Raw genomic sequence first — 26,168 nt, 5'->3', positions numbered from 1 at the left:
TAACTTTTAAATTTATTTTATATTTAAAAATGTTTATACAAAAATATTTATTAACAATTATGCAAATATGTATAATCTCAATATGATTTTTTTTTGTTTTTTGTTCAAAATGTTAACCGTAAATTTCATTAACGCCTAAACTGCGCCATCAGTACCTAACCTGAAAATCTCCAAAAATGTTAAATCCAAAAGAGCAAACAGAAATATACAAAAGATTATACAATAAGTGGTGTAAGTCAAACTCAGCCATTTGTTAAGTTTGTAAAACTATCACTTGAGGGCACGAATGTCGCAAACATGTTGGGCGTATATAAATGATGTGAGGAATCAAATTCCTAGCCAAAAATTAAAAAAATGTAAAACAATCTCTAACGTTTAACTAACTAAAACAAAAATATATATAAGTAACACTTTAAACTAACTGAAATTTATGAAACCAAATAAAATATTTTTCAAATTCTTCCCTACTTATAGATTAGCTATAATTTTTTCTAACTACTACAAACAAACATACATACATGCATATGAACCTAACTCAATTACTAGCAACCGAGCGTTGATGCATATACAAATATTTTCCGGTCAACAGGCAGCGAGATAAAGAAGAAAATTTTTCTCAGCCCTGTGACTAAAACTAAGAATAAGCTAAAACAATTACAATAACAACAAAAACTTAAAAAGCGCATTTATGTAATACAATTTTAAACTTTTAGTATTTTTACATATACATACATACATACATACATATAAAACATGCTCATACGCATCAACACACATATACATATACATATAAACATACACACACTATTTATACTGTGTATATACAAGCATACGCATCCATATATAACTTAACTACCAAACTGATTACAACATATTTAAACACAAATACATACATACAAACACACCTTTTTCTAAAACATCACACACAACACACTTGCCTATACAGTACAGAAACAGCTAACTTCATCCGAGCCTAAAATAATAAATAGACATTCAATTCTTATTCGAAAAAAATTAAGTTTATGTATGTACATATATAAATTAATGTAACTGTAATTACGCATAAACATCTAAATACATGCGCATTACTCTACATATTTTAAGTCATTTTTTCTGAGCGTGTTCAAATGTATTGCATATCTTTAGGCGTTTAGTATGTTTATAATATTGGAATATGCATTTTGTCTAAAGTGCGCCTAAAATATGCTATGGAAATCAGTAACATTTAACTTTTTTTAGAATATTCAAATGAGTTGCATATTTTTAGGCGCTTAGGAAATGCATATTTCCCACTTTGCTGCAAGTACCATTTATCATTTAATTTAGCAAATTAATTTTTTATCTTCAAATATTATTTCCATATTTTTTAAATAATATTGAACTATTTTAAACGTATTTAAAAATTTGGTGTCAATTAGCTGCTTGCAGCTGCGTTTCAGGGATTTGAATTAAATAATTATTCAATAATTGCAAAATCAGTTAAGTAACAGCTTATCGCTCAAAATTGTGCTTTGCTGATAATCTCACTTATTTAAGAATAAAATTTTTTAAGCGCTTTCATTTATTAGTGCAAATGTTGCAAACGCGACAACAGTGTGTAAAAAAACTAATGGAACAAGACAAAATAATAATTATTGCATAAAAGCCCTTAACTATTGTATAAAAAAGGATACAACATAAGCATGCTGCGCATTATGTAAATAAATTAAAACAAAAATACGCAACACATAAAAACAAAACATAAATATACATATATATTTTCATAATATCATTAAATTTATTACCTACCTAAATTAAAAAAAATTAAAACATAATAAAAATGATATATATACATATATAGAAATATGGCCGGCCCTACAAAAGCAGCTTTAGTGAGCTTCAAAAGTTTTGAAAAGAGTTACATGCAATCGATAATGTCCTTAGTCCTATGCTTAGCATTAAGATGAGACATTCGTATCGATTGTGTACCTTAAATGGCAAAATGTTGCTCATTTTCTGGCTACAATTGGCTAATATTTGAATATACATTTTAACTGTATGTGTGTGTGTACTTATCAATGTAAATTATATAATAATAATAACAATAACAACAAAATATTGCAATTGCAAGCAAGCAAGTTGGCATAGAGCGAATTAAGTTTAGCAGCTAAACAAATAATGGCCTCAAGAATTGATTGTCTGCAAGAACAAATAAATACACATATACATATACACATATATTATATATTACATATAGTATATACTAATTTACATATATTAATAACTATATATATATATACATATATTTATACAAAACAAATTAAATTAATTAAATATGTATGTATTGTAAAACAATATCATATTAATATTTTAAACTATTTTGACAATTTATTCAAGAAAATGCATAAAGTCAAAATGCATTTTTAAGATTTTTTCGTAGAACAAGAAAAAAATTATTGAAATCTTTGTATTTACTTGAAGTTCGAATTTGAGTTGTTATACATATACATATGTATATTTTGTTACAAAATTGTGTAACTAATTTTTTGTATAAACGTTTTGTGATCAATTACTAAGAAATTTACATACATATATCTGTGTCAATTTATACATACACAAATAGTGCATATAACATTACAGTTGTATATTAAAAATTAAAATTGCAAAGAGAAAATAAATTGTAAACACATAAGTACATATGTATAAATGTAGCAATATGTGTAATAATGTAAATTAATCAGCTAAACACATGTGTGTACATGATTTTATTATATATGTATATGTATTTATGTATATCAACACTAGCATTAATGTGCAACTATTTTGCTCCCTTTTCTATGAATATAATTATAATTTGCGTTTTTCTCATATTAAGTACACTGTTTGTATGTAAATAGTAAAATATTAAGGCGCCAAAGTCAATGTACATACATATGTACATGCCTATATGAACAAGAAAATTATACAACATTAGACTATACATAAACATATATAAATATATACATACATATATGCATATATATATGTATATGGCGAAACACAAGCATATATATGTATATATTGCAGAAACTGAACAATTAAAGCCCATTTTCAATTATTTTGATATTCGCATGTAGTGAAATTATTTCAGTAAACTAAAACAAACCAAACTACGAATGACTGAATTCCCCTACACCTGTACACAATCGCATACACACTAACATTTGTATATACATACACACATAAATATATGCAAACACACATACACATGAAGCAAAAAAACACAACTCCAAATATACCAACAAAAGTGGCGGTGGTGTACAACAATTAAGATTTACAATTAAATTTAACAAAAATTGATTTTAAAACTAACATGCAAATTTTAAAGAAAATGCAAAAATTATCAGTTAAATATATTTAAAATATATATATACGTATACAAACAACACAAAATATTTACAACTCACAACAAACACTCAATTGCAAATTTCCACTTTTATCAACTCTTGCCAATAAAGAAATGCTACTAAGAGAAAACAAATAAAACAATTATAAAGGACTAAGCGATATCAATAATTGATTGAGTAACTGTGAATTCTGAAAAGGTATTTAAAAAAATTTAATATGAAGTGAAATAATTATACAATACATAAAAATAAAAGAAATATATATCAATAATGAATGTCTGCATTATTGAACGTACAGGGGAGTAAATTGCATTTTGTAAATAAATAGATAATGACAAGAAGCCATTTCATAATGTTGCATATTTGTTAGAAATAGTGTGCGTTACAAGCACATACATACATAAATATATATGTAGGTAACAACAGATGCAGGATGTGGTTGAACAGAAAATAAATAAATAAAATCTAGCAAATCGATAATATATTATTAACAGCTTTACATAATGACAGCTAACACCAAACAAAAAGGAAAATTACTAAAATACTTGCTACAAATCTTTACTTTACTTAAACATTTTTTCACTCACTCCACACGTAAAAACAGTAATAATTTCATATTTTTACATTCCTGAAATATCGCAAATGAACGTCGATTATTGATACTTTGTATGGATTGATAACTATTAACTCAAGTCGAAACACAATAAACTGGAAAAACAATTGTCGCGGAAAGCGGATGATGAGTTGAAGCCATATAAGAAATGATAAAAATGGTATAATAATGATAAATTATATATACATAATTAATTGTACTTACATAATGCAAGTTATACATAAACATATACAAATAAACTAAACTTAACTAACCAAACAAAAGTTTTACTTAACTGTGTGTAATGAAAGTGGTAGGTTGTTCGGTGCCGCAGTTAAAAGAGTGCTCAACAGTTTTTGCCTCTAGCGCTATAAATGCATGTAGCAACAAATGCTTGCACATATAAGTAAGTACATATGCGTGTAATCACAACGCAGCTTCCATTAAAATTCAAAATTTCTATAGAGTAGGTCCAGAAGCAATTCTCAAAAGCACTTGCTTTTACCAATATTATATATGCATATAGTTCAGTAGTATCAAAATTATATTTAGCTAAAAACTAACCTTTCGCAATTTAAAATGTATAAAGATTTTATACAATATGGCTGGCTGCTTGACAGTTACTTTCCACATTTCAATGCGCCTTCGTGGAAACGGTATATAAAAAGTATTCCTAGTTGCAAAATATTGAAATGTTGCAACAACGTTTTAATATGCAAAAAGTGTACAATATACAAATTCAAATACATAATATAAGACAAGCAAGATAGAACGATGACCACGAACGGCAGCGGAAATCAGATATAAGTAAATTACCTGCAGAGGTTTCGTCCTTGCCAGATATTTTTGGTATGTTGCTTAACAAATATAACAATACAAAGTTTGCGAGGAACGTTGTAAAGAGCTTTAATCGATAATAATTCATTACAAAATAGCGTTATAAGCATAATATTTAAATTCATATTACACATTTAACAGTTCTATTGAGAACAGTTTCTTTGAAAATTTTCAAACGACAGCGCTGCTTCAAAGAGAATGTTTTGTTCCCATACACATATACTTTGCAGCTGGCAATGCTCCTTATTGCTCTTTCCTTTCTCTGCCCGTTCGCTTTTTCTGTCATTGCTATTTCCCTTTATTATTATTTTATATTTTTGCCGCTGCTCCACCGCCTTTTGTTTGCAGCCGTTGGTTTTCCATACGGTTTTCGTTCGTAGCATTTTCAATTGTATAGTGCAAGTGGGAAAAATCAGACACTGCAAAGCCAATTGGTTAAGAAATAAGCGGACGTTGGAGTTTTCCCGTTGACGCCGTTGTAGTTGCTTTACCTTTATGCATCATTTTTCACACTTTGATTTTTCACTTCAGTCGATTTCCAAACATTTTTATACATTTGTAAAAATTGAAGTGAGTGAAGTGTTTTATAGATATATACAAACGAAATAAATAAATTGTAAAATTAAGATACACAATTTATTAACGAAAATTCTTATTACAAAAAAAAAAAAAAAATAGTAATCAAATTTGATGTGTTTTCCATTCTCGTAAAAGTGAAAATTTCGAAAATTGTGCATATAGCGTGTGTATACATACATAAATACATACTAATTTGGAAGTGTGTTGAGATTGTGAGGCAAGCAAGAAGCGGTGCATAAGTGTTGAAAGAAATCTTGTGATAGATATTCTGAATATTTTCTGTGGCAAATAGAAAGTCCAACGTTCCGGCTAAGCAAGAAAATAGCAATAACAATAAAATTAGTGACAAGTTACATACGGGGACTTTATGGTACTCACTTATGACGGCGTTGGCACTGTTGGCGATGTCGCTTTGAAATGCCACTATACTTACAAAATATATAACAATAATTAAAATTAAATTATAGTAAAAAGGGGTGTGAACTCACAGTTGGTTGGCTGTAAATTTGTCAGACGGCAGCCGCAAAATCAAACAGACATTCGTCACACAAAAGTGGAAGCTCGCCAGGAAGAGGTATGTACCCTATACAGAGAAGTGTTTTACAATTTGCATGCAAATTAGTATATCGCCTTGGCTACGCCTTGTCATGTATATATATACTTTTTTCTAGCTGACCTCAAGTTGGGCAGAGGTGTATTGTTAGCAGAGAGTTACCCATGAGCCGATTTTGTCATTGAAAATAAGAAAAATATTCGCTGACTGGGCATATCTTTTAATTTAAAATTTTTTGAGTTCAGTTATTTGAAAACTTTAATATTTATATAATTAAACTAAGTTCCTGCTACTACGAGATATATATTGTTTCAAAGTAATTATGATTACACATAAGAATCTAATCTAAGTGTTGCTACTGAAATTAACATGTTTTAAAGTGCTCATAACCGGCTGATATTTACCTACATATCTAAAAATACTTCATTCATATCTACATAAAGAATTTCACATATCCTTGCTGTTGTTGTCGAGTTATTGTACGGCTCGTGGCTTTTATTTAAAGAATTCGAAAAAGTATGTGCCTTTTCTGTGGAATATGGTTTGTTGCTATGGTTGAATGTGACGTATATGTACGTACATAGATTTGGTATCAGCGCCGGTATAAGTATGTGTTGTATGTTTGTATTTTTGCATTCATAATATCTTTTTTCGTAAATAAAGTACATACGTACGGAGGTGATGAAAGATACCTAATACATTTTTTGTATAGCAAAGATATTCCTATGTAAGTGTCGGTGTAAAAAAAAAAGTTTCATGTCTAAGTTTACTATGGGTTAATAATGCACTAAAATTGAATATTCTTATAATCCAGGTAGTTTTGAAAAATTTTTCTTAATATATAATAATATATATTTGTAGTCGTTTCTTGTGGTCTCCAAAATTTTACATGTACATTTATGCAGATTCCTTTGCAATTAATAGATACGTAAATAATGACATCCTATCTACGTATGGGCATATTGGACGAATGTAGTATGTACACACTCTCGAACAAAAGGAAAATATTTGCTAAGTAGCCCACACCACCCACATATCACTAATAATACATCTGTTTTAATTTTGTTGATCAACAGAAATAAAATTTACATTTGCATTCCATTACAAAGGATTAAAAAAAAATAAATAATTATTAATTGTAGTTATACGCCAACATTTTGAGCTTTATTCTGTTATAGCGACAATGTCGAGTGTTTATTTTGGATGGAATACCGACAAATCGCCTAACTACAGCGCTGTGTACAAATCGTAAAATTACTAAAAATATTTTAAACTAAATACCTACTTCAATGAAAAGTGTATGTGTACATATTTATGTGTGTGTAATCAGGAAATGATCACGAATTTCGAGGGTCTTGTTGGAGTGAAAAGCACTTTGAATAACCTTAGTGCCCGCTCCTTTAAATATTCATTACTGATGTTTGGTTACTGTCAAAGTTCTCAGTGGCCAGATTTTTGCAATAAATAACGACGATTTTGGAAGTAGTTATACAAATTATTACAATACAAACAAAGAAAACATTTTAGTTTAAATTTCCGTTGCACCGAGCTGTGATACCCTTCACAAAAAAGTTTCCATCAACAACTTTATATTGATCAGACAGTCTGTATAGTACCTATATGCTATAGCTGTCCGATATCGGTTCCAACAAATGGACAGCTTCTTAGTAAGAAAAGGAAGTGTGCAAAATTTCGGATAGAAACTTAAAAACTAAGTGTATGATGATTGATGAATTTCTTATCAATATCTGAACTGAACTTTTGAATGACCATGTTTAATACATCAGTTATGGACTTTGTATTTTTTACATCGTTACTTAACAATTCCATTTTAATATTTGCAATCACTTGCAAAATTTTTTTATTTTGGCTGTAGCTAGATGCAAATTATGCGAAGTAATGTCTAGGGTACCGATAGTGCGCCCAATGACTTGCTTGCCAGCTATTTTTTTTTTCAAGGTGTGCTGTATGTGCACTTTTTGTTTCCAATAGGCTGATACTCTCATTTATTTCAATAACCCTATCAACAATCAAAAGTCAATGACATTTTAATTATAGGGGAACACACTTTTCGATTATTTTCCAGTGAATTTTGCTTCTGCCTTTTTATTACTGATTTATTGTATAAGTTATTATATTAATATAAACTGTAGAAATTTCCAATGTTTTTTGCGATTAACTTACCCTTGAGCATAATGAGTTATCGCATGGAGAAAAACAGCTGCAATTTGGTGTACTTCACAGCTGTTCTCCATATCGCAGGTGCATCTGTCATTTCTGCTACATTAAGCTGTTGTTATTTTTGCTTTGCAGAGTTTTTGTTAATGTTAGCTATCTGAAACGCTTGTAGGCCGGACGATATTTAAATATTTTCTATAGGCACCCTTGACAGCTGCTGCAATCTCCGCCACTGCCACTTCCGCTACTTTTTTTTTTTTGCTTATGTTTACTGTTTTATTGACATTGATGTGTTTATAGACTTAACCATATCATGGCTGAAGTTGGTGTTTTTGTGTTGTAGAGTTACTTTCCATTTTTTTATTGTGCCGATTTTTATTTTTCTCCTCTCTCATATATGCTCTCAGTTTTATATATTTCTCGCAGCATCTGTTTTATATTTTTATGCTACTCCAAACACCTTAAGTAATATTCAAGGATAAAAAGTACTGCTTGCTCCATGTAATAATAGGTCGCATGTGCTTGGAAAATCAGTATCGAACGAAATTTAATATGTTTTGTTTAGACTAGATGCCGTCATTCATTAAGTGACGTTAAGAGCAATAATGACGCTGTGCGACAAATGATTAAACTGTTTTCATAGTCGTTTTCCTAAAATGGGTAGTAATAAGACAGAAGCTTTACCGAAATACATAAGTGGACCGTGCTTTCATTGTATCAGCAGAAAAAATTCCATACACCGTTTTGTGAAGTAAGTGAACCTGGGCTTTAGTATCCATTGATAATTCGGAAATTTTTTAGAGCGTTGTGCATCTTTGACATTAAAATTACCGGACACATTACATTGCAGTATCAAATTGAGATAAAATTCCTCTGCATAATACCAAATACCATTCGCAGAAATATGTAAAAAAAAATCACATTTAGAAGAAAATATGTATTTACAATTATTCTACACAACAAAAGAACAAACCTATTGCAATATAACTACACAATGCAAAAGCGAAGTGACATGTTCGCGAAAGTGTTTCTAAACTATTGTATTGTTGTTTTGACATCTTCATTTTGCATTTTATATTTTTATTTGCTTCGTTTTGCTACCCAGAGAATATTCGCTTTGTGACCCACTTAATGACGGCGCGTCGACGTTACCAATACAATGTGGGTCTAAATCATGCCGCTGGAAGCTTCTGTCACTTCAGTGCATCAGTCACAAACATATGTACATACATACTTATACCCATTTGTTTTGATGTGAGACCTTTTCCACGCATTTGCACTTTGCAGCTGCCACAATGTGCCTTTACTGCCGTGCTGCCCTTCACACACATACCCACTTCGCACCTCACCGCACTAATGTACCAGTTAGTAAACGCTCGATATTTTGCCGGCCGCCAGCCACTCATTTGTGTAGAACCTAGATGCTTTTTAGTGGTCGACACTTTGACGTGCGAGCACATGCCGTCACACAATTAACGCTTTTCACTTAATTTCATCGACATACATTCTATAAGCGAGTGTGTACTTCAGCACTTCCTTGCCCCCAGAACATTTCACATTTTCCTTTCAGCCTTTTCCATTGCAATCAGTTTTTCTGGTGTTTGCAAAAAAAATACGCTTTCGCATCAATTTGCTACTCGGTCAACAAATGACTAGTTGGCCCAGTGCAGTTGCCTGCGCTGCTTTGTGTGTGTGTGTTTTTTGAGTACTATGCATAAGTACGCGCTACTTAATGTGCTCGCTGACTAATGGCAGAGTCACGGCAAGAGTGGAAATCAAAACAAAAGAACGGAAAAGTTACTATGAAGACACGAGTGTTTCACTAAGTATAGGGGGTTTCGAAAGGAAAATGTGAATGAAGAAAAGTACAAGTACAAGTACAAAGTATACATACGTTATGTAAGTTATTTCTCGATCAAAACTTTTCGAGTTCTCAGTATCGTAAATCTTTGGTACAGTTAATCTTACTCTTAACGGAATCCGCGATTTAGAAATCGTTAATGTACTCCTTTCATCAGTCCACTTGACCAAAAATTGCGATCCAAACATAGCAGGAGAGCCCTTGGCCGCATAAAAACCCGTGCAAATTCTTGTCCTGGTAGAACCTGTATATGTAAATACCACCAAATATGTATAACACCCCCGTCGCTTGGTCCCTATAGCCCGACACGGCCGAAACCGCCAGTTTTTTATTTAACATACATAGTTCTTTTCAAGGGTGATAGACTGATTATAGCGACTCTCTAACTTTTCGAAACCATTTTTGCTTCTAAAAAGGCCTCAGTTTCGGCGATCACCCCTTCATTGGACAAAAATTTATTCCCAGCGAGCATTATTTTGAGATTAATTACATTAATCTTCCACAAATCGCTTCCATACAGCCAAATAAAACCCTTTATTGACCGTCTGTCCCTCCGAAACAAATTCATGATACACTAAACCACGAATATCGGAAAAAACAATGAGCACCACCGTGATTTTTGAGTCGAAGGTCGTCCAGGACGAGGTATGTCTTCAACGATTTCTCTACCGTCTTTAAAGGCTTTGTATCGTAGTCTTATGTTTTTGATAAAACTGAATCACCGTAAGCCTTTTCCAACATCCGCAACGGAATTTAATTACAGTATCGAGGTATTCTTTTACCACAATGTAAGTAATCTTTTATTTCTTTTTGTGAAAAGTATTTTACAGGATGTTTGTTAGCGCAGAAGTACGCGATTAAATTCTGTGTAAAACTCAGTAAATCTGCGACAGAGACGTTTGATATGATCAAGAAGGCTTACCCAGATGGTACTTTAGCAAGAAGTGGTGTGTTCCGGTGGCACCAGGCCTTTGTGGAGGACTGGGAAAAGGTCGCTGATGAATGAGAAAATCTAAAGTGAAAACGATACTCATTGTCTTTTTTGACATAAAGTCATAATTTTGTTCCTCCTCAAGAGACTCAAATGAAAAGTCAAACGGGACTGACAATAAATCGCAGCCGATTGGAAGTTGGAACAGCTAGGGCGCAGCGGCCCTACAGTCCAAATGTGGCTGTCCGGACTTTTTTTGTTCCTTTACTGAAAAGGCCTATGAAAGGCAAGCATTTTCAGACGGCAGAGGGGATCCAAGCAGCATGCACCTCGACTCTAAAGGCTATTCTGAAGAATGCTTTCCGTGACGCCTTCAATGCTTGGAAATCGCGGTAGCAGCGCCGCATCTACGCAGAAAGCACCTATTTTGAAATTTAAAAAAATTTAACGATTGGTTTGATAACCCGGTCCTAGTCAGTCTGTTACTTTCCGGACAAACCCTGTATCCCCATAATATTTAAAAGACAATATAAAAACGAATTCCTCAGTTCCGAAACAAACAAGCGTAAATTTTCCCCATCAATATGTAAGCTAACAAATAACTCGACTTTGGCGTTTTAATTTTGAGGTTATGATTATTATTATTATTATTTTTTCTTTTTTTTTTTGCAAAAGACGCTCCCAGCATTTTACACCTAGAATAATGGATTTCGTTTTTTTAAGAAATGCGTGTGAATCCAACTAACAGCACTTGCACTTGGCGTTTAGCCACTATTGAGTGTGTTGTTTTGTAAATCGCGCGCGCGACGACCCCATTCTTTGTAAGCTATTTACAACTCAACGTCCGCTCATTATCGCTAATTAAAGTTGTTGTTTTTATTTTATTTTATGTTTTTTATCTATCTGCCTCAAAAACAAAAAAATCTGTTGTAAATTGTATTGTTTCGTTCGAGACGTTTGAAAAAAGAATTCTGTCGCCCTGCCGGTTTTGAAGGTTGGCATTTTGTCGAAAAAACTAACGGTTATTGAACTGGCAGTGTACGAACTTGCCATTCGACACTGAAAACTAAAACACGGCCACCAATATGTATACATAAGTGCGAACATCTGCTTTATTATCTCCATCTAACCACCCACCCAGTCCCACCGCGACGCATTTTATAAGCCAATTGACCTTGTCTTCTATGGCTGCCTTGCTTTTGTGGGGGTTGCAGGAGCCGTGCTATGATAAGTGCGACCAATGTCCACAATGACTAATCGTAAATCAATCAGTTGGCGTTGAATAGAAGTTAGAGTGTATGTACATACATATGTATTTACAAATAAAAACATATTTTCTAAAAATTTTAAATGTTTTCATTCGCCAAATGTGCCCTCTCTCTAAATTACGCATATTTCCATAATATTAGTTTTTTGGTGTTTCTTGTTTTGTTTTTGTTTTAATTTCATTGGCATTGCATTGAAACATTCTTGATTTCATATCAATTATATTTGATTTATATAATTAATGGTAGTCATTGGCCAATGTGCACATGTTTGGCCGCAGAAAATACAAATTAATTGCCTACGTATGTATGTAAGTATGTATGTATGCTTAATAAATTCAAATTTAATATTTTCAACAACACAATTTATTTCGTTTGTAGATTATGACATTGAAAATGAAAATTAAAAGATTTTCACATCTCTCTATCGAGCATTCATTCATTCATATATAATTCTTAAATACATACATACATACATACATTAATATATGAAAATGTATCAATTTGAACATAAAATTGTGTATATTATTTTTATTAATTTCGTGGCGTCTATTTTTCGACTCCACATACAAGCAAATATTCATTTCATATTTTAAAAAATGCTCATCTGGCAACCATAACTAGATCATTGATTTCGCTTGGTATATTGCATAAACATATTCAAATATATTTACTTGTATGTATGTCTCCATGTATCTTAATATGCAACTTTGTTTGCTTTAATCCAATTTTTGTTTCTGTTTTGGGTTTTTCAAATAACGGGCGTTTATTGATTTCGAAAAACATTTCTCACTCCACAAATTTCCCACATTTACATTGAATTTAAAGATATTACTGTGCCAGCGCTAGAAATTCTTAAATGATTTTGTAATGTACACATCAATATAGACACTTGTTTACTTACATACTTACAATTTTATGTCCAATAAATTCTTAACTTGGCCATTGTGCTTACAACAAAATGCTTATTGTTAAGTATTTGTACATATTTAGCATATATTCACATGAAATTCGCTGTAATACACAGGTTTGTTTGTATGTATTTTTTCTATTGTTTTTAAACTATATTTACAGTTATTGTAGAGTTTGTAATTGAAACGGATATTTATCGTACTGTGCAATTGTGCAATATTTACATATTTACCAAGCGTGGAATTTAAATTGTGTAAATTTTTACTATGCTATGCGTTGGTATGCTAAGTAATGTTCTGATTCGGTATGATTTGAAAAATCCTGACAAGTGCTTCAGCGTTTATTTTTTTAATAAATGCTTCTTGAATGTTGACTATGAAGAACTTTCAATATTTCTCTTACTTTGTTCTAAAAGTTATAGCCCCTATAATTAACTATATAAGTTCATATGTATCATCTATTGACTTAAATTTGAAGTTTGTTAAGGCGTTTCATGGGTTAACGTGTTTCGAAATGTCGAATTTGTTATTGTCTTATTAAATTCTACAACACCTCGATAATATTGAGAAATTGTGCGCCCGAGGCTAACTAGGCAAAGGTCGACGTCTTTAAACGAGTTTTTCTCGAGCTGTGTATTTGAAGGTGGTTGGCAAGATTTCTCCAGAACTGCTCAATCCATCTTCATATTCTTAAGGACTTGGACAGATGATTTTTTTTCGATTACAACTATTTGAAAAAAATCTTGTGACATTTTCACTGGAATTTTCATTTTTTTATAAAAATGTCTACCAAAAATCCAATTTTTAGTTTTCTTTCCTTCGTCCAAGTTCTAAGTTAAGATTTTAACTAAAACACTATTTTTTTCGCTTTAGATGATGATTGTTAGAGGTTATCCTCCCAAAGCGGGTCACCGGAAATGGCGTCGCAATGACTGATTTTAAAATATTCTTTTCCAAAATTTCAACATTTTTTTGTTAATAGTGTATGTTTGTAACAATAAAAAATTCTAATAAAATATTTAATTTTTTATATGGGAAAAAATAAGTTGAAATAAGGCTGTTTTTTACCCGGAAAAGCTCATGTAACCGCTTAAATATGGCGGTTGTAATCGAGCATTTTATACTCTTGCAACTTGAAAGGATCAAAGCCAACAAAATACATTTCGGTGTTGCCAAAACTTTATTTGAATGCAAGTAAAGGCTAGGTTCGGGTGTAATCGAAAGCTTTATAGTTTTATAACTTGGAAGAATCAAAGTCCGAGAAATTCTTGCATCAAAACTTAGGAGTATACTATATATTTATACTACCCGTATTGACCCGATTTTATCTATTTTTGCAAGTAACACATACTATTTATATTCCACTTACCAAAAAAATGTTCCCTGGGTTTCATTTAGGTACCTGACATCATATGGCATATGGAGTAAAGTCAACCAGATGTTTGAAAGTTCTGATATAAGTTATATAGGGGCAAGGTCAAGTTTTCGCACAATTTTATCTATTTTAAGCACTAGATACACTATTATGAGTAATACACGCTCTTTCGTTTTCATTGTGGTAACTCACATATCGGCCGATATCATATTTTATATGAATGTACATATACATATACATCGATAGTTATATGTTGTGAAGGTTTGTCTGTATGTCCTTTATAGAATCGTAAATAATGCATTCGATTGAATAAAATTACTCAAAATAAATGGAATTTTCTTTCCTCCAAATCCAGTTGGCGGTGTAGCAACGTACGCAGAGTACAACTCGTATAATATATAAATAATTATACTATCATTTTGCTAAGCTCTCTTACTAATTGAACGATATATACGGTATAAAGCCAATGGAAAGCTCAAAATTCTTATATTACGTATATGAAGGCTATGGCTATTGAGCCGATGTTATCCATTTTTGGCGTCTCCACATAAAAAGTAGAGAAACGATTGCTCAATGACTTTCATTAAGATTTCTCTGAGGATTGGATCTTATGGACGGATTTAAAGAGTTTTAGGGCGTAAGGTGGCATAACTTAAATGAATTATTTCTGGAACATTTTATTCCGATGCCTTAGTTAGCTCTTAATTTCTAAAATCCTGAAGCCAAAGGCTCTGATAGTACAATTCAAAATTGTGATATACAAAAACGATGCAAATATAAAGTTACGCACCAAATTTCTTTGTAATTGGCCCAACAATATGCCTAAGATATTGGATTTCGCCTAAAAATTAGAACTATCCACCCCACTAGTAATCCAGTAAACTGTCGGTGTAATGACTGGCACTGAACCACTGGCCATCGAGATCTCATGATTTGATTCCAACTTGGTTTTTTGCGGGATTATGTAAAGAGGAAAGTTTAGCAGTAAAAATGCAGTCGTTTTGCTCGGGTATGCTTATAGAGATGTTAGTATCTATTCTTCGTGTAAGATACAACATGCGTTTTCGATTGAAAGCAAGAACATTTATGTAAATTTGTTTGAGTTAAGTACCGGAGATTGCCTGTTACCTCATTGAAATTGAATGACGCAATTCTTTTCTATCTCTTTTTATTTTTTCTTAGTTATTTGTTCGATTGGTCACTCTCCAAATTGTGTTGAATTAATTTTTCTACAGTTAGTGCAAAATAACTTGGTCGTAATGACGCTCATACTAAAGTATATGAAGCAAAGTTTATAATCCCTGAGTTCTAAGCCATTATATGTATCATCACCACCTCATCATACCTGACACAAAAAAATTAAGAATGTGTCCTGTACTATTCAAATTGGCTGACTTCACTCAAGCACTGGAATATGTGGTATGTTGTTGTATTACCCCCGCACCCCATGCCCTGCAATTGGCATTGTTACGCTGAAAACTGCCCACACATTGCTTTCATTATTCTGCTGCTTTCTTAAATAATACTTGTTGTCGAATGTTTGCGAGGGATTTTCTTCACGGTGAAAAACAAGAAATTTTTTATGTTCCGTTACGCAATAGTAAACGTGCTGTCTAGTCGGACATACCCCATGCCCCAAACATTATACTCACTTATTTATAAGAAAATATTTTTGGACTTTTCTTCTGGAATCACTTTGCTATTTTTATAAGCCTACTTAGGTCTTGCCATGTTGCTTCAGGTATTTAGCTAAATATTATACGTAAGACTGCTTATGCCTCCATTTGATTTTTTAATTTGTGTAATAAGCGCAAATCTATTTTCGGCCGGCGATTTCATGCTTAATTATGTATGCTGAACGCCTCTCGTATTGGCAGCTAAAATTGACGGAATGATTAAGACCCAGACACACGCAAAGAAAAGAATAAGAAGATTGTTTTGACATAGAAAAAAAACATTATATTCTCATTAGTTTGATTGAAACCAATTGCTGGAAGTTTTATTTGCGAATTCTGAGAATCAATATAAGCTGATAAAGCGTAACATTTGGGCGTTTGTTTTCGTTTAGTTATCATATTTTTTTTTTGTTTTTTTTGCGGATCAGCCTCGGTAATTGTAGCATGTAGCATTTTGTAAAGTTACACACCTGTTTTGAATGTGCTTAAATTTTGTTCAACACACATATTGCCGTGGACCTGAACGATAAGAGATCACAATAACAAAACGATTGCAGCGTTTCACAAACTAAGCCAGAGGTATTCAGCTGGTACTTTTGATATAACTTCACGGTGTATCTCCTACAAAACTAACAACATATTTATGGCAACCTAAAATTTTCAAGACACTTTATTTAACTGACCTGGGCTCACCTCAGATATAAACTTAATTACCGTTTCCATTTTCAGTCATTAATTCTTAATGAAATATACTCGATATACTAAGTATTTCTTGATGTCTCGAGACTTCTATTTGGTTTTAAATCTAAGATAAGTTTAGCCTAAGCCCCTCAAATCGTGGCTTAGAGTTAGGATTTTTCTTAAGCGTGTAAAAATGTACGGACATACATTAGGGTGATTCAAAAAAAATTCTTTTTTCGTTTGGTACTCTGAAAAATGGGTTCCTTTTCATCATAATAATTTAGTTCATTGAGTTATAAAATTCATAACAAATAAAAAATTTTCCCAAAAATAATCAAACTTTAACTGTTAATATCTTTTAAAGGTTGGGTTTACGAAAAAATCGTACAGACCTTTTTTGTAGAGCATTCAATTTCCTACAAAATCTAAGGAACAAGATATTTTTTCAAGTAGTTGGAAGCGAGATATAAAGTTTTCGATATTATAATAAGTAAAAATAGAAAATTGTAAGTAGGAGGATCTTCCCGTTACAATTAAGAACTCATTCTTGGAGAGGCTTCCTTAGAGGTGTATAGCAACCCATTTTTCAGAGTACCAAACAAAAAAAACATATTTTTTTTGATTCACCCTAATGTACATATGAAAGTATTTAAATTTATAGCATACCCGTTTTGGCAGCTCGTAACTGCTTCCTTGTGCTAGCGGCACTTGAGCGTTTTGCTACTGGTGAGACGTTGCGGATTCGGTTGCGACCACAATGACGTGTTTTTATTATTATTTTTGTAACTGTTGTTGGTTTAATCGCTGTTACTACATATTTATTATTATTTGCAACTTGTTGTTGTTATTGCGATTGCTATTAATTTCATGCGCGCGCATTGTTGGATCAATTGTAAAACAGCCGCCGGCAACAACAACGAATATCGTATTGTTATTATTGTTGTTTTGATAGTTTTATGCTATTGCGGTTCTGGTTTGACTGCCGCCGCCCACCACACAACGCCCGATTGCGGTATGCGAATGCTCAAACAAACACACAAAAAACATTTAGCGACGCACTCGGTTGTAGATATGTATTTATGTACATATGTTTGTGCAAATTGCAAATGTATTGCTTGATTTCACTTCGGTATTGGTATGTATGTATGTGTGTATGTAATACAATTTCAATTATTCCTCCGATTATTATTTTTACTTACAACCAAACGTATGCATGTGCATGCGCGCATGTGTTTGTGCATGTGTGTTCTTGTTATTGCCATTTTCCGTTGTTTATTTTTTCGATCGGAAAATTTATGTAAAGAAAATCCAGAAGTAGGCGAACTGCGAACAACCAACCGCGTACGTCAGCCCAAAAACGTCAGCAGCGGCGGTCGCCTCAATGAATGGACGCACTGGCTGGCGGCAACGGCATTTGGCGGAGGCGTACATTACGTATGCTTTTATTCGCTTTGCGGTTATGCTATGCTCAATGCGGCTATGATATGTGTTTGTACGTACATGTRTGTATGTATGTATGTGTTTGTGGTGTTGCTGCGGTTGCCACCAAAATTCGCTGCGCCACCTGCCTCACTGAGGAAGTATATTTGTATGTACTTATGTATATCCAGTTGTTTGTACATATGTATATAGTATGTATGTATGTATGTGGCCAGCGCCGCCTGCAAATATTGAAACATTTTATTGTTGCCAGTAATTTTCGCTCCAACGCCGTTTAGTTGGCTTTTGTTTTCATAACAGTACGCTTCTTTCAATTCGTGTCGGTGCATAATTTTTTCAAATTTTTCCTTCAACTTGCGCTTGGCGGCAACGCATTGTGTGCCGTTTGCGTGCTCGTGGTGGCCTCCTCTTTGGCATCACTTATATGAACGAAAGTACCGAGCTTATTAATTACGCTAGAAATTGGCAGTTTGCATGAAATATAGAAAGAGTGCTCGTATAAAATTGTAAGTCGTACACTTGGCGCTATTAACCGGTGCCGTAATTGTTATTGCTGCCGTTGTGCGTTGTGTAAGCTCTTGAATGAATTCCTGCACGCAGGCGCTTATGTTGACGCGTCAGTGTTTTTCTTCTACAAAATGCTTTGTAATTTAGCTGTCACATTCACTATGTTGTTGTCTTTGCTGCGTGAAGTGAGTGGTGTACTGGAATTATGCGCGTAATATCAATCAGTTAAGATGCTGCCGGAGATCGCGATTGGATACTTGTAGTCTTATTCGTTCTGATGCCAAAAAGTTTGTCAAGTTGATTTAAACTGTTTCTTCTCCTTGAAGAAGTTTATGGTTATACATTCAAATCGATTAATATGTGGATTGTAATATGTATGTATGCGTAGGAATGAACTAATCTGACTTTACCAGTTCCCCAAACCTGTTAAAATTATGAGATCAATTTTGCATTTAACCTCATTCAAAACTCAAAGAGATATTAAGTAAGAGTAGGGTTAATTCGGGTAATTCAAGACCCATTTTTATGATTTTTTTATATGTTAAACAGTTAAAATCTATTTTTATTTATTTATTTTATTTTTTAATTAATTTTTTTTCAATTCAAATTTTTTTAACAATATTTTTTTCTATTTTTTATTTTTATTTTTTATTGCTTGATTTTTGTAGAATATTGTGTTCAAATGGGAAAATTAAAAAGTATGCCAGTAACAATTACTCTCAAGCGACTTGAAAAAAGTTAATTACGGTGCCCCTCCTAGCTCTGTGCTGGATCACCTAAACCGAAAAAATCAAAATTATATTTTTTAGATAACCAATTCGCCCAGTTAACGTTAGATGGTTCTTTGAAATTTAAATCTTTTTAAATTTTTACTTTGATATAAAAAACGCGTTTTTTTGCGAAAAATTCCGCCATATTGTTATTGTAAAATGAAACATGGTAACAAATTAAAATAAAAAAAACCTCTCCAATAAAATTTAGACTCTGGTAAAAATCAGCATATTTTCAACTAATGTTTCCTCGTATAAAAAATGAAATTTTATTTGAATTTTTTATTGTTACAACATATGTACATACATACACTATTAACGAGGAAATTCTAAAATTTTTGGAAAAAAATATTTTAGACTCGTCCATTGCGACGCCATCAAAAAAGATGCGCCTGCGTTGGCAGGATAACTGCTTACAGAATCATCTAAAGTGAAAAAATACGTGTTTTAGTGGACACCTTAACTTGGACGAAGGAAAAATGACAGAAAATTGGTTTATTGGTAGATATTTTTACAAAAAAAAAATTTTTAATTTCAGTGAAAATTTCAAGACATTTTTTTCAAATAGTTGTAAATGAAAAAAAATCTTACGTCTAAGTCTTTAAGAATTGTATCTCAAGGACCTTCTTCATTTCATGAAGATCATTAAAGTAGTTCTCGAGAAATCTTGCCAACCGACACCAAAAACACAGTTTCGAGAAAAACGCGTTTAGCTTATTTGGATCGAAATACATGTGTATGTATATGTTGCAACGTATATCGGATATTTCTATTCAAGACCTTTTACAATTCCTATTGTTATTTGTTGTTAGTGGCGTAGGCTGAAGACCAATAAGCAAGTGTTCAATCGTTCATAAGAGACTCCAGCGATTCCAGCGAAGGTAGGACAGATAAATGAAAAAGTGTTAAAATGCATCGGACTGAGAACTATTATCATCTAATAACTTCTAATTAATAAAATCGATGGAACCAAGAGTTTTGTGTTCCGACTGATCAATTATTCATATTTGTAAAATATCTCCCTTCCACCTTTTTGTCTTTTGAATTTCGCGGCTATGTATAAAGCGCTACATCTTTGAAAGGTCTTGGCATAACCTACAAAACGACGCTATTAGTGATTAGTTTGGATATTGCGTTCAACATATATATAATATAACTACCTCTCTGAGTAAAACAAAGTGTATTAAATCATTTCCATTGTTAATTTAAAAGAAAGTCTGTCCAAAATCTTCCTTAGTCGGAGTGACAGTTACTAAAACGCGATTTCGTCAAGCTTTAACCGATTGATTGAGCTGAAGCGGCATCATAAAGTTGTAACATTTTAATGAACTCAAATTATGATATTTCATAAAGCAATACCAAGGAACACTTTCCCCCTTTAAGTTTTACTTCTCTTCTAGATTATAGTAAGTAAGATACAGATGGTGAATATTTAGCTCTAAACTACTTCGCGATCTGAAAAAGCCGCTTGCATGGTTAACCGGAGGTAGTTTTTTCCTCCATTCGGAATTCTTTAATATCGTTGGAATGTGGTTCCGCTCCGATACTATCGAAATCGTGTGCTCCTTCACTCCACTTACGACTGCGGTTATTGTCAAGGTACAGAGCCGAAAGCACATGGGGAAAATACAAAAAAACGTTGTTAGCAACATACAAGGCAAAACTACAAACATGCCAGAACACTGCACTCCAGGATATCTACAACGGGATGTCTACGACGGGATGTCCCTTGATATATTCCGTCGAACATCTGTGAGACCCGCATGCACTCAATTAAGGAACATAACGAAGTATTCTTCAAGCAGTTTCTGCTGCGATGCTTTCGTAAAAATTGAGCTCGCGAGAATCGATAATGATCTTTGCGAAGTTTCGTCCTGGATACTGTAGCAAGTTAAACTTCTAGTTATCCAGAATCGACGCCGACATATCAAATAAACATATAATATGTCCACCGTGCAACGAGTCCCCGCATTACACTAACCACCGCTTTGCATGACCAGTTAACCCTACACATCTGACAGCCCTCTCCCTATGGACCGCCCCATCGAAACAACAAGTTTCCTGGGACTATAACCTCGATGACAAGTTATGTCAGAAAGGGAATATGATTATGGTCATGGCATTATGGTAGAGCATCACTAAGTGCAGCCAGGGTTGCCCCTAAAGTTGGTTCGATCGGCTGTATATGGTTCTGGTTATGACACCTCTAATTGAACTTAAAATCATTTTCCTTTCCGTGGTTTTCATAGTGTCGAAATTTGTATTAAATATTTTAAAGATTACCTCTTTAAAAGCTATTGGAACACATTTTCTTTATGATCTATTCAGTACGGAACCTATGCGTAACTCAAAGATCCATTCATTTAAGAAAATATAACTTATTGTATCATCGCAATTTTGAATTATGTCTGCAGTCCGTTTTGTCGTTAATTTATATTCAAAGCCTAGCGCCTATTGGTTTGGCGGCTGTGGTTGCGTACGTGCAGCGCCAGTGGCCCCGATCGCCGATAGGACGCCCCACTGCCAGACTACCTGCATATTAGCTAACATACATACATATGTATAAAATATGAAGCTTATATGTTTATTTGGTTGTCCATTTGTAGATTTTATCTACCATTGTGTTCGTAATGGACTTTACTCATTTGCAAAGCTTGCCATGTGTGCTTATTTATATTCTTCCTTCCTTCGGACGCTTTTTGTAAGCAATGTGTGCCAAGTCTATGGTCTTCAAAATGCATTATTATTTATTACATAATTAGTTTGCTTCTGAAAACATTATCTCTAACGTAATGCGTTGCAAATGTGTATGAATATAAGCTTTGGTAATATTTTTACTCATACTCATGATTTGTGTACTGTGATTTCGACACATTTGCGATTAATCGGTGGTTATTCTTTTAGTTTAAGTTTAAAATGAAGGATCTGTTTTTGTAGAATATGAATATTAGGGTGATTCTTATAAATAATAAATTTACTGTTGCGGGGTCAGGAAATCCTGTATCAAAGCGGATTTTAGTACCACCCTAATGTACATAGAATTATGCATCGTTTGCAGTGGTTCTGGTTTTTCCACATTCGAATTAGGTTTAGTTGGACTCAATATTTTTCATTATATTTTTCAAAATTCATTTTTTGGCAGCTTCGTTGGTATTATCGCGAGAAATCTTAATTGAAACTAATTAGTTGGGTCGCGTTTACTTCTTCCGTTTCTCAGGGTATGCTTTTTTTTTTTTTTTTTTTTTTTTTTTTTTTTTTTTTTTTTTTTTTTTTTTTTTTTTTTTTTTTTTTTTTTTTTTTTTTTGTTTTGCTTCGACTTTCGCTTTAATTGGTTGCTTTTTCTAAACGCTTTCCATTTTCGGCCGATGAGTGCATACATCTTGTAGAGCTGCGTGTGTCACATGGTATCTGCATACATACAGAAATGCATAAATAACTCATCCCATTAATTTATCAACTTTTATTGCTGGGGACCTCAATGAATTCATGGAATTTTATTGCACAGTACATCATGAATAAGTTTAACGGTTGCGGTCGAAAATAATTTAAATGAATCTATTCTTGAAGACATTTTTTATGCATTCATTAATTAATTTTCGAATTCTTGGTATAATATATGTACAATTTATGTGACCACAAAAAAATAAAATATGATTCGCTCAACGCGCTCTAAAAATACAATTAATATACACGCGAATTGTCAATAAAAGATTAGTGTTTTTTTCCATTGTCTTCAAACTGATAAGTTATTGTAGCTTCTAAGGCTCCAAGTTTTATTTATCCTTCATAAGTTTGATTGTCGCTACAATATAATTATACATTTTACAGAAAATATATATAATTAATTTAATACAGACTGCTCTCAGCTCGATACATTTATTGGCATTCCTTCTGCGAAGACACACCTTTATTAGAAACAGCAAGTAATACAAGAGCGATAAATAGTAATTTATTTTAATTCAGAACTGAAGGCCTGAATAGAAACGGGATTGTCCGCATAACTTTATACATATATGTATCCCAAATACATCGATTGGTGCGATGTGTGGGAAGTGGCTTATAGAAACCAAATGTCACCGAGATCACGAGCTTCAATTTCAGACATCAAATCGTCGGTTATTATGGCGCGATAACGGTTACAATTATCGCTGAACAATATTTGGCTCGAAAACGTCTTCTTCTTGAAACTTTCCAAGAGCCTATTGGCTCTTATATGCTTGAGAAGGTCGACGGCTTCAGTTCTTGCAAAAGCTGTATTTTGTACTCGTTGAATTTAATATCTTGACGTAAACGCGTGAGTTACTGCGAACGGAGTTGAATCTACTCTCAACGGTCTTTGTATGCCCTTTCAGCTACGACTGCTATATTTTATTCACAATATACTGGACGTGGTCTATTCGGTCGAATATTATCCAAAAATGAATCCTGGGTTTCAAGATGTTTGATGGTGTTGCGAACAGTACACTCAGTAGGTCGATTATGTTGGCCACACATACATTTTTGTAATAAAGTTGAACGATTTTTTAACTTTGTTCAGGTGTGAATCTTTTCATGATGAAATGCCAAACATTACTGTACAAAAACAACATGACAGCTTGACACTACTCGCGCGTGATCGGTCAAAAAGAAGGCTTTTGAAAAAGGTACCTCTACTAGGTTCACCAGTTATTATAGTTTGGTACTAACAATCTTCTATTTCGTCTAATGGAACTGACTCCTTTCGTAAATTGGTGGAGCTTCATGCACAATTTGAATTGAAGTTTTGAAAAGATGCGCACTAACTCTTCTCAGCTGGATTAAAAATTTCCAGAATTATTGTTATCTACAACTCCCGAACTGAATTAGGCCAAGCAGCTTCCAAAGTTTCTTGTCATTCGTAGTCAATAAAATAAGAGTACCAAATATTTCGCTTCTAATAAGAATACCATCAAACGTAGAAATTATAGAAAAATATTATGAATCATCCAATGAAAATATTTTCGAAATTTTCGTTTTCAAAATAATGCTTTCATTTCGAGTTTGTAGACCTCTTCACACAAATTATTAATTGACCTATCAGAAAAATACCACGTTTTCAACACTTTTCTGATAATTCATATACGGCTTTCCGCCCTGCCAAGAGCTCTTTCCTGTCGGTGCTGAATCACTTCAACGCCTTCTTTTGAAGTTCAATGACTATTAGCGACGACCTACACTCGAAATCTCAAAAAACTTCAGTAGGCATGGTATGTGTGCACGTTCGAGATTATCTGTGCACATTGTGAACTGAATTCGCAGTATCGTTTAAATAAATATAGACACCTCCTCAGCAGCACATTTCAATTACGAGTCCATTTTCGACACTTGCTTTGTGGATGTTTCCTGTTTTCGCTCTAAATACGCAATTGAATTTTCACAACAGCCCACCGACAAAAGCGTAATAAGGAATGTGTCTTGTGAGAGCATTCTGGCCCACAATGAAAACACTGACCCGGTTGTACGTGCCGCTGGGCACCTCTGCATCTGCTCGTAGATTCGTACAGAGTATGTGTGGTCAAGTCAGTCAGTTCAGCGTGGCTGTGTTTGGTAACTTGCTGCACATCCAGCCGCTCGAGTGCATTTACTATTTCGACTTTATATATTTCTTCGCTCTCAGTTATAGCCGTGTTTTGTCTTGGTCTATTGTCACTTCACACATATAATATGTAAGTATGCATGTTTTTGTTGTTGGTTTTCTTCTTCTTTGTTTTGGTTATTTTTTCTGTTTTGTTTTGTTTCCACACTGCATTTAGTCAATTATCTGAGTAATGTGTTGAACACAATGCTCGCGACAGACTGCAGCAGCACAACAGTAAACTGAAAATGGCGTTGTGAATGCTACTACATGAACAAAACAACGCAGTTGTCCATTTTGCATGTACACAATTTCCTTGTGCACCTTGCACTTCAATGAAATTTTAATATTTTGTTCAAAGTGAAATTTTTTATGCAAGAAATAAGTAAATAGGTAAATTTATTCGTTTCAAATTATCAATTGTTATTACAAATGATGTAACAGAGCTATTTTATGCTTTTATTTGCAAAATAACGTCATGTTTGATATAGCTTTGAATAATTTTACATTTTACATATTAGTGGCATCACCACTCTACCTCATCTCTCTATCTTCCATTCTACTGTCAACTCTACTGTCGTCCTACTGCCGTTGGCAAATATAGGATTAAATTGAAGTTAGCGGGAACAACATCTGTCGGCCTGCAGTCGTGTAGTCGTGCAGCTGTCAAAATAGGTCTGTCCAGAAGAACATGTCGCGAGCATTGTGTTCAACACATAAGCATTTGTTTTCTTTGTGTTTTCCCTTGGCTACCGCGCTTTTATTTGGTTTTCTTCTTTGTCTTGCATCCTTCGCTTCGATGTGGTGGGCGATCGGCTGGCGTCAGACGATTTTCCTAGTCTTTTCTTCGCCAACAGGAGGCTGCCAATGAGCTTGCTACTTGAACAACGTGTTTTTCTGATTGCGTTTGGAGAATGTTTTGTTGTCGCCGGTTTGTGGGCTTCGTTGCGTCCGGATGGCATCTTTGCGCTTACTTAACAGTAAAAAGTGGATCGCGTCAGTAATTCTTTTATGAGTAAAATAGTTTAAGTGGACTTAAAGGGCTATTCTAGTG

The 26,168-nt window shown here is 33.3% G+C and overlaps 1 protein-coding gene across 1 annotated transcript in view; it reads left to right on the top strand.

Moving 5' to 3' along the window:
• The first annotated feature begins 4,963 nt into the window (after positions 1-4,963).
• LOC108978027 (ras-specific guanine nucleotide-releasing factor RalGPS1) overlaps positions 4,964-26,168 on the top strand; it is a 40,310-nt gene continuing 19,105 nt past the window's right edge. The window contains exon 1 of the mRNA XM_018948101.1: positions 4,964-5,947. The gene's annotated coding sequence lies outside the window, so the exon portion shown is untranslated. The remainder of the gene's footprint in view (positions 5,948-26,168) is intronic.

Source organism: Bactrocera latifrons, unplaced genomic scaffold (genome assembly GCF_001853355.1).
Source record: "Bactrocera latifrons isolate USDA-ARS-PBARC rearing strain unplaced genomic scaffold, ASM185335v1 scaffold_99, whole genome shotgun sequence".
NCBI classification, from domain to species: domain Eukaryota; kingdom Metazoa; phylum Arthropoda; class Insecta; order Diptera; family Tephritidae; genus Bactrocera; species Bactrocera latifrons.
This window is presented reverse-complemented; position numbering and strand designations above follow the sequence as displayed.